Below are 9,932 nucleotides of genomic sequence, written 5' to 3'. Positions count from 1 at the left end.
GAATGGTCCCCTGCAGGGAGATCTCTCAGCCTGTGGAAATGTCTCTGCTAGAGCCCTTTCCTAACACGCTCCAGTACCACGGTGGAAAACAGGGAAAAAACAAGCCTGCAAGGGCTGTTATGAGGTGTGTTAAATGATTTATTCTTCTGCCTCCAGTTTTTGGGGAGGTTTGTTGATTCCCCAGCAATGGAAAGGTGGTCATGAACAATAGCTGACAATGCTTTTCAGTATCTGAAACACTGCAGTCGTTTCCCATGTGAGCTGGGAGACAATGAGACACTGCACCCTGGCCACAGCAGTGCAGTAACTCTGGGCAAAGGGTGACTGTGTGGCACCACACACTGAAGACCCGTGGACTGCATGGAGACAAAGAAGAGGGGGAGCTGCAGGCTTCGGCAAGGCAGAAAGGTGGTAAGGACAAAAGCAAGGAATGCTGGGGAGGAGGAACAGACAGCAGAGATTGACACTGCTCTGTTAGAGGCAGGAGAAAGAACGAGGTATTTAATAAAGATACTTGCTCAAACATCATCCCTTCTGAAAGAAAGCAGCATTTAAAAACCACTTGGGGTTCTGTCTGCTTTCATGACTCTGTCACTGGGGCAAATCTATTCATCACAGCCATGTATTAATGAATTAGTTAATTAAGTGGCTCGTTATTTAATAACACAGATTGCAAGTGTGATGAAATAAAAGTCCCCTCTGTAGCTAGAGGCACATCTTTGCCAATAAGCTAAGCAGTTTGTAGTTAATCAGGCATGTTTGCAGTCTGACACAGGCAGAATTTGCTGAATTGCAGGCAGTTTATTTCCAAGGTTATTACTTACACTCATCTCTGGGAGCTTGTTGAGGCCTCCAAGCCCGCTAAGGTTAGACCTAATAAGCTGTCCAAGGGCAAACACACAGGAATGTTCAAACTCATTAGAGGGCAACCGGACACCCTTGTTCCTGAATCAACACTAAATAACCTGTTGGTTTGTGCTGCCAGGTGCAATGCTGATAGGGAGGTTGGCTTATTAACAAGCAGTAAATCCTCAAAGACTAGTTCTCTATATTTAAAAAGGCAAGGACAGAACAGAAACATGCTCTGGATCTTTGGCACGGGTATGACCTCCTCAGGTGAATCTTTGAAATTCTTCTTGACTTACGTCTACACTGGGACATCTCTGATTCTTCCTTGGTACCCGGGTCAGGGTTTGTATCTCAGCTCCATGCTAGGAAAAGATTTGCGGGGCAGCAGTGCTCACCTTTATCTTGGTCATCATGTCAAAGACAGCTGGGTGTGAAGGTTGGAACGAGGCCTTAGCTTGCTGGTCTACAGGGGCCCTGGGGGTATGGGACTATGATAATGGGAGAGGAGGAGAAGAGGGAAGAGATATGTAGGAAAAGTTCAGTGACCGTAAGTATTGTCTCAGCTAAAAGATTGTTAATCTCAATAAGATGGCCAAATTCCAGGTCAGGCATATGCACTTCTAAGTTTTCTTTGGGTAAATTATCATCTCCACAAGACTCTGGCACTTGAAACCAGATACTTCTCTCCCACTAGTCCTCCTGCTGCAATTCTCTCCCATCTTCCATGGTTTTGTTCTTTTCCCCTTCACCACCTCCTTCTGACTAAGCTCTCAGTTGTGATTTCTCCTTGCTTTTGCTCTTTGAAGCATGTCTGTTCATTATTTATTAGCTACCATACTCTTACACCATCTGTCTCAACTCATTATCCATATTCATCTTGTCTAATTGACCTTTTATGGCCTTTCTCTGGAATCCTAATGTGTAGTCTGTCCCTCCTTATATAGCTTTGTGCTGCTAAGCCATTGCTTTCTAACTCCTACTGTTAAACGTTTCTATCTTTTACCAACACCCAATTTGCTAGTCTGTGTCCTTAACTTCAGAAAAGCTGTTTATTCTGCTTGACTGGTGCTTGTTTCTTGTTTCATCTGCTACACATTCACTGTGCCAGCATGCTGCAGCACATACTGTCTCAGATGTGACCTTTAAAGCATCTGCACCAAGAGAATATCAGGCTTTAAGATATAATCTCCCTTGAACAACCTGGGGGGACTTTCTGTCCCTTAGTTCATCACATAACATGGTGGATTACAAGTTAAGTTCAGCCCACAGCCATTCGCTGGGAAAGTCACCACCACATTAGGCAGCGGCGTTTTAGTGCTCGATGTGCTAGAACCTAGAAATCTCCGCCAGCACACCCTGGGTATGTTACGGTGAAAAAGTGTAATAGCATTAGAGCAGTACAGCCAGATTCCTAACATTAATCAGGATATTTCAATCAAACACAACTGAACTACTCATATTCACCCCACGTCCAGCTCTGTCCCCCCAATTCAGGAGCTATTCTAAAGGCCCCATCCTCAAATATGACAGCTTCTCTTCACAGAGGATGTGTTGCAGCGAAGTAACACAGGACTCCTGGACCACGTTACACAGTAGGCTTTTTGCCACGGTGGAGCAAAATATACACAGTATGTACATAGACAGAAATGCATAAAAGTCACCACAGATCAATAGAGATTATCCAGAAACTGCAAGACGACTTAAGTTCAATAGCCTCTCTAGCAGAGAATTTTGAACTAAAATGCTTTATCTGTTAAATAATTAATCTGATCTGCTGGTAGCACACAACATTTCTCCAGCTCTGCTTTCCCTGCATTTCTTAATATGCCAGGGCTACATTGGCACCAATCTTCTAATCTACAACATGGGCAAGGTGAATAAATGACTCCTGTCCCAGAGACCCCAGCAGCATCTTAGTGCAAACCAATTATTTTTACCCTGAACAGAAGACTTTTCCCCTATATTTCCTAACTGTGCTGCAGGGGAGCAAGTGTTGACGCCACCTGTACTGCTGAAAGCCAGTTCTTTGAACCAGAGGATTTCAAGTCAATGACTTTCAAATATCTTACTTTTCACTCACAGCTACTATTACAGAATCTGTGGCACAAATACCTTGCTTAATAAGCTCCATGGAGAGTTTTTGAACTCATGTTACATATCTATCAAATAATTTCCTAATAATAACAAAAGTCTCAGGAGAAACTTGTTTTTATCCTTAGTTTTCACTTAATAACAGTGGTCTTCCCTGAAGCCACAACAAAAGACAGCTCTTGATAAAGAGCTCAAAGCGGACTCTTTTAAGGTAGGCTCTGCTACAGACTTTGATTTTTAAATCTCTTGTTGTCTGGATCCAGTTGGCCTTCTGTCAGTATTTACAGCCACAGCTGATTGTTGTAGCCATTAACACGTAACTTTGCACCTGAAAACCATATATTGACATGCCCATACAGATGATCATGGTGTTTTTGTTGGCAAAGTGTCTCCTTTTCACTTCCAGCTACCATGTCACTGATTAAGACAATTAGAAGACTCACCCACCTTGATTTTTCTGAAGAACAGAAAGACCTAAGAAATTACATCTGGAGCTGACATTCCTCCAGATGCAAGGGGGTTCCAACATGGTCCTCTCTCAAAAATGCTTGATGACCATGATTTCCTTTGGATATTATTGCGAGGAAAATATTATTTCCTATCTTGTGAGACTAGAGAGGGAATGGAAGCAATTAGAAGGATTCCTGTCTACCATCATATATAAACTTACTTCCCAAGGGTTGACGTGTATTTCAAAAAAAAAAAAAAGAGGCCAGCTGATTAAATCACACTGATTCACTGGCCAGTGTTCAGGTCTCAGAATATCCTACTGGAAACTCCAAGGACTCATCAGCACCATGTGGTTAGGATATTTGATGGAAAGACAAGGTAAATGAAAGGGACTGCTGAAAACCTGCAAGAGATGTGACCTATTTTGATACAACCACACCCCCAAATAGAAGTCAATAAGTCTTTTGAGTGATTTTCCTCACAGCCCACTACCTCCAAAAGTGTTTCAGAGCCCTGTGCTCTCAGACATTTCTCCCTGCCTGTTTCTTATTTTGGCAGTGAAATAGAGTTGCAAAGCGTCAAGCAAGAGTTAGCAAGGATTAGGGCTGAGCTCTAACAGAGATGGCCTGAGATGGGTTCATAATCCCATAATATAAAGGCGAGAGCTGCTCTTCTTACTAAGCAATAGGTATCATTTTCTTCCCCACAGTGTGTGGGTCAATAATACGTCAGGGCTTCCATCCTTCCCTGGCCTTTCCCCCCTTTATTCTGATCACTATTTGGACCATTAATCACAGTCCTTCCTCCTTGATTTCACATAGTTTCTACCTCTCTGCATTAAAACCCCCCTTGTTTCCTTTTTCTGACTTCACTCACATACGTATTCTCTCCAGATCACTTTTCCCACTGCAGGATCCTTGCCAAGAACCCAGCCTTGCCATCTGTCCAGGAAAATGATAACAAAGCTCAGCTCTCTTCTGGATGTTGAACCATGTGGCTGCAGCAGCAATGTTAACGTTAACAAAAAAAGAATATTCAGAGCCCTGTGGAAGAAAAGCCCTTTTCTGCCTCACAGCACAGAGGTCAGACATTTTTAGTCATAAGTGTATAACTAGCAGGATTACTTTTCCTATATTTTATTTCTCCATATTGCCTTTTTAAGATTCACCTGAGATTCCATATCCACAATTGTAAATTGGTAAGTTTCTGACACAGTATATGTTGACAAGAAAATGCCAGTTTTTCAAAACCTGAATTTTTTAGGGGAAAAAAAATTCAGTTTCAACAAATGCTTCTAATAAAAAATGGATCAAGCAGCTGACAGACTGGCATTTCTTAAATTAAATGTTTGTTTCTGACTTTGAAAAAGCACTCCAAGCACCTGCGCTTTTTTTGGTGCCAGTGAAAAGGGCAACCATTTACGGTATAAGATGAAACATTTTTAAGGGACCTGGACTGAAAGTATTACTTTTGTGAATTATGGTGTTGAAGACTAATTTTTTAGACTTTTTTTGATTATTCATTATACTGGTTGGACAGAGGGAAAGTTTCAAAATTCTTCTGAGGGAAAACAGCAGTTCTCATGGTTTAAAAAAAAAAAAAAAAAAGGCTGGACTCAGAGTTGTGTGAAAACCTGACAAGGACTCTGGGCAAACCACCAGCTTTTCCTGGACATCAGCTGTGAAGTAGGGAGTAGAGACCTCTTTTCTCCAATTTCTGGTTTATTTAGGCTTTAGGGGGCACAAATCACCAACCATCCACATAGCCCTACTTGCAAGGGGTTTGAGCAACTAATCTGCAGCTCAGAGCAGACGAGGGGTCTGCTGCTCCCATGTGTAGTTGGGAGGGACGCAAAAATGCTACGAAACCAAGGGACAGACCCAAGGGTGCTCTGTCTGTACCTAGCAACAGGGTGATCAGCCCTTGCTATGGTACTCTGTCTAATAATACTTGTGTAATTGTTGGCTGCCTGATTCCAGGATACTGCTTCCCTGGGTACCATGAGTTAAGCATCTCAAAAATCTTGTCCTTATATGTACTAATGGACTAATTTCTTACATCCTTATTAAGAGCCTGAGATTGGAACTTCACAAAAACCTATCTGCACCACTTCCTTTCTCCTTTCAGTGAGGAATATTTTCTCTCAGGGTTTTTTTACAGTCAGCTTTATGACTGCAGTGTCCTTATGGTCACTGTAGGATCTGGGTATCTTCCCAATGCTGCCAGCAGAAGCAGCTCTGGGGCCAAGGATGTTTTGCTAGAGAAGTTGTCCTCCAGGCAGAATATTAAACTGCTCTGCCATCTGTTTTACAGGGATTATTCTGGTGGATGCTAAAGATCCCTTGAAAGCATTTTTATAGTGTCCCTGTACTGCTCCTTATCCTTAACATTCATATGAGAGCTTTCCCATTCTGAGCATACAAAGGCACAGAGAAGGATCTGGATGTCAGCCTTGGCTCTCTCCCCACTGCATACATATGTGCACCCACAGCTCCCTTCAGCTCTGCCTTCTGCAAGGTGACAACCTTGCTCTCTTTTTGAGAAACACCCTCGTGTCCCAGGATTCAATACATTCCATTAAAAAAAAATTAAAAAACACCTTTCTATAACTGCCCTTCTCACTAATTTGCTGTAAGGTCTGCTCTCTGATAGAGCTCAGCCCTAACAAGCCCTGGATTCCTGCACTTTCTTTACTTGGTACCAGAAACTCACCCTTACCTGCATCCCCTCCAAGCTCTGCTGCCCTTCAGCCCACAGTTTATCACCCAGGTATGCCAGGCACCTCCCTTATATGCCCTTTCACAGGGTGCAGGTGTTAAGCTGCTCTTCTTAAAGGCCCCTTTTCCTAGAGCAGATACAGTTTCTATTATGGGTATATCCAAGACTTTAGGTTACTATTTTAAGTTACAGCATTCAAATGACTGAATTCCTGGCTACGTATGCAACATCTGAGCTGATTGAAGAGCTAAGGAGTGTGAGAAAACTGTGAGATGAATAGTATGTATTAAAGAGTTGCTGTTAAATTAGAGTGTGCAAGACACAGGACTAAATGAAGGATGCCTGCTAGCATTAGCATGACTGATGAAATAGACTATTTGATGTGGATATAAATTTATGGTAAATGTAAATTAGAATATAGAGAAAAAGCTACAGTGCAAAAATTACTTAGAAGGGAAGAAAAAGCAAAGTAATGTATTGTGAAATAAGTACCGGGCTATGGAGAGTTACAAATGAGGAAAGGAACTGCATTCCCAGGTAATTGAGGTTTTTGCTTCCAAAGCTCAGTTTAATGGGCTACTTTGGGGGCACCTAGAATAAGACTTTCCTGCCTCTGACCCTCCCTTCCCTGTAGACTCTGTCTGATGGAGCCTTACTTGTGTCCTGTGTTCAAGCCTGACTTGCATGTCTCAGAAAGGGAGCTCTCAGTTCAAAGGGGCCCAAGGTTGTAATAGGCTCGATGTGATGTGTCTATTTGTCTCAAGTTCTCATGCATCACTGTGAGGGGTAATTATAGCAATCCAAGCCTGCAGTCTTCATGAGAAGTCATGATTTTGCATCTAAATGCTAAATGGGGCTGCTAATATGAGTAAGTGCAGCTCAGCTTGAGTGAAAGGGTGTTAAAGCATCAGGTCTAGAGTGAATCAGCCTGTGTCTATGTGACAATGAAAGGAAACAAGCAGTGTGAAGTATCAGGGCAAAGCATTCCTAGGTTACAACCCCTTCTCCTGGGGTGATCCCATGAAATATCCATCCTGCAAACTGAATGGGAACCCCATGACTATTATTTGCCACGACCTTTTTTTCTGAATTATATATTCTTCCTGACACAGGTGGCTGTTATAAGTCTATGAGATTTGTCAGCTCATGCGATTATTTCCTATGCTGCCCAAGGTGTGAGTGCTCCCATACAGTAAACAGCAATTTTGGTGTATCCATTAAAGGGTGCAGATACTTCAGCAGCTCTTTTCTCAGTCTGCGGTCTTCTTCGCTCCTGTTGTTTCGGAAGAAAAGGGTCCAGCTTCCATCCTTGGTGGCTTTACAGTAGAGAACAAAAAGGTTTCCAGTGCTTGGTCTTCAAGAATATACTTTCACCTTTTGAAAAAGTGGGTGTAAAGCTAGGGGCAAGGTCTGTGGAGACTTAGAATCTGATCACTTCTGGTTTTGATCATTCGTATTAGTATTACTTCATTTCCTAAGATGAGTTTTCTATCCGCTTCTGTAGCAACCAGAAAGGGACAAATACAGTGAGGTCACTGCGCTTCCTGCTCCAATATTTGAGGTCGCTTTGAAACATAACCTGCCAACAAATTATATTTAAAGACTTCCAAAGCAAGGTCTAATGTTCCTTAGCACATATTGTTCTTTTCCCTTTAAAAAAAAAAAAAATGCCCTTTCTCCTACTTTTCAAAAGAAAATATGTCTCTGTGGAACTACATTTTTACTGCCTTGGAGAACATGATGTTCAGTCATGACACAAATCTTTGTGTAATCAAGAAAGTTACTTCAAGACTGGGAGGTTCTGAGGCTCAAAAGTGCTCTTGGAATTTTTAACCGTTAATGGTAACACTCCAGCGTTGAAACAAGAGCTGTAAAACCCACTAAGTGCTTCGGATGTATTAGCTCCCCTGCACGTTAACATCTCCACTGCAGATGTAAATGCTTCTCTCTACTGCTCCCTGCACTTTCTCCTGCTCTTCCTAACTTGAGCAGAATGCCTTTGGGATTTTCTTTTTTTTCCTTTTTTTTACTCTATTGATTGCTCTTTTTCAGCCCTGGAAGAATGCCCTGCTGCCTTTTTAACTTCATGCAAAATGTATTGTGTGGTTCAGCATAAAGAAAGGGAGGAGGAAACACGTTGAATGCAGTGACAAATGGCAGAGGGGTTGGAGAAAAGGAAAATGCTCTGCCAGGTCCTGCAGAGGCCATGTCGTAATTATATGCCATAAATATATAGGTAGCTAAACAGAAACGCAGGGGAAGCTTTTATGGAGTTTCTTGAAGCAGCTCTCGTGAGCAGCGTGGGCAAGGCATGGCCACGACTCCTTGGAGAGGAGAAGCCAAGCCTCCGCTCATCCTTTCATCCTGAGCGTTTGGGCTGCCAAAAAATGATGGCATTTGCAGGAGGAGTGATGCCCTTCTGAGCATTTTGTGAGAGTGCTTCTACTGAATTTCTCCTCTGAAGTAATTTTAGCTGCGTGCCGTTTAAACCCATGCTGTCTGCCAAATAAGATCTCGCAGTGCAGAGGTAGCGCTGTTATTTACAGTGTGTGCATTTGAGTACCCTTCTGTAGGTCAGCTGTGTAGGTAACAGTGCCCACATATATACAGACATGTGCCCCTGTCTTTTCATAGCTCATTTACGCTTTATTTAGGCAAGCAGCTCAAAGCCTAAAGTGAAGTCCACATTTTGTGCATGCCTACGCTGTGCAGGCTCCTCTAGCGTGACTCTACCCAGTTTCCCACGTGAGTCTCCTTTCAAACTCCCTGTCTACAGCTGTCTGCAGCAACAAATGCAGGAGGACGCTGGAGAGCCAGCTGGCTTAAAACCGCTTGAAAAATAATGGCAATCAGGTGTCCAAAATGGGAAAGTGTTTAGATGTGACTTGGCTTCCCTTGGTTTTCCCTGCAGAGAGCAGTGATTCCATATTAGTTTTGTTTTTTGTTCTCTGTGAAAATCATTCTCTGTTGATGGTTAGATATCAGAAGAACAGAGCCTGGTGTGACTTTTGGTGACTTTATCTTTGCAGCCACTGCCTGCTAGTTGTACATCTGTCATACAGACAGGGAGACACTAGGGAAAAAAAGAAGCCATTAAAATTAAGTTTGGGGTTTGGACGAAAAAGAACACCAAGTTCATATTTTGTGTCATTATGATGTTAGCCAGTTGTAGGTACCAGGGATGGGTGTGCTCTGCATAGATGGATAGAAACATGTTTAGCAACCTGAGAGCTCTGTTCCAGCAACCCAGCTCAGTACTGTTTTCCTCTCTGAAGAACCAGCACCGCATGGGGGAGGCAGGACTGCTGGCAATGACAGGAATTGGGACCACACATTACTTTACATTCTACTTTAGGTTCCCACTTAACTTGGTAATTTTTAACGCTCTTTTTTTTTTTTGTTCTGAGGCTTTGGGTTTTGCAAAAACATTCCTCAAACACTGTTGCCATTTTTTTGTGCAATGGAAAAGCATGTATTCAAAATGTTGGGTGTTAAACTCAATGCATGTGTGTTTGCAAGCTTACTGCTGTTTCACTGCTATTGTTTCCTCTTTCTCAGGACACGACCTTCACCACCACAATGAATCAGGAGAAACCTGTCAAATCCTCCTAGCTCCCTGGCTGTGCAATTTACTGTTCCCTTGCTGTTCACCAGACAGCAGCTCTTCCCACCCAAAGCACAGAAGCCAGCAAGTCACAGATGACAGCTGAAAAGTGAAGCTGTGTGAGACTTTGTCAAAGAGAAACTTTATATAGTAATTCTCCTTCTGAGCCTGGGAAGTTGTGTTTCCCATCAGTTCCAAAGAACAGAGAGTAGATATGTTC

Source organism: Eurypyga helias, unplaced genomic scaffold, assembly GCF_000690775.1.
Source record: "Eurypyga helias isolate BGI_N326 unplaced genomic scaffold, ASM69077v1 scaffold40110, whole genome shotgun sequence".
NCBI classification, from domain to species: domain Eukaryota; kingdom Metazoa; phylum Chordata; class Aves; order Eurypygiformes; family Eurypygidae; genus Eurypyga; species Eurypyga helias.
Note: the sequence above shows the minus strand (reverse complement) of the source record.